We start from the raw sequence: 639 nt of genomic DNA on the forward strand, positions 1-639 counted from the left end.
AGGGAGCATGTGTTTGAATCAAAACATTGGAGGTTTTTATAGAATAGCCTTTTTATTATTTCCAATTTGGATAAACATGACTGACAATGGCTCTTGTTAGGTTAATAACCCAATTAAACCACTCACCATAGCTCATGTTATCTCTTGATGAATTCTGGGAAGAGCTAACTTTGCTTTCCACATTTCCAGTGGCTCTGTTACCACTAGGTGTCATACAACGCATCTCTTGATGGTAAGGTTAAAATGAATGAGGATAAGGAATCAGTTTCCCCGCCCACAAATCCACGATGTAACTTATGGCCAATGGAAACAGATGGAATTCCCACATCCGACCAATCGGCGTCTCTTCCCGAATTGTCCATCGGCGAGTGTGTGTAAACCAGACATGGCGCTGCTGTAAAGTGAAGAAACGCAGGCATCGATCTGTACCCTGGAAAATCATCTCACATATTCTGTTTCAAAGGAATTATAATCACCAGGACCTTGTTTTGCAATATAGTGCAGGAACGTTGTTTACTGAAGTAACACAGCTGTTTTATTCAACTGTGAACGCTAGTCATCGTGTGTGGTTTACAGTTGCTACAAAGTTACAGGGGTATCTATTGGACAGGATGCTACTGTGACCTTTCAGCGGGATAC

At 41.6% G+C, this 639-nt stretch overlaps 1 protein-coding gene across 4 annotated transcripts in view; it reads left to right on the plus strand.

Moving 5' to 3' along the window:
* Window positions 1–370: 370 nt before the first annotated feature.
* LOC121327033 (carboxyl-terminal PDZ ligand of neuronal nitric oxide synthase protein-like) overlaps window positions 371–639 on the plus strand; it is a 114,373-nt gene continuing 114,104 nt past the window's right edge. For all 4 annotated transcript variants that reach the window (XM_041270803.1, XM_041270805.1, XM_041270806.1 and 1 more), the window contains exon 1: window positions 371–639. This exon is cut by the window's right edge and continues 220 nt beyond it. The gene's annotated coding sequence lies outside the window, so the exon portion shown is untranslated.

Source organism: Polyodon spathula, chromosome 14 (assembly GCF_017654505.1).
Source record: "Polyodon spathula isolate WHYD16114869_AA chromosome 14, ASM1765450v1, whole genome shotgun sequence".
Lineage (NCBI taxonomy): Eukaryota > Metazoa > Chordata > Actinopteri > Acipenseriformes > Polyodontidae > Polyodon > Polyodon spathula.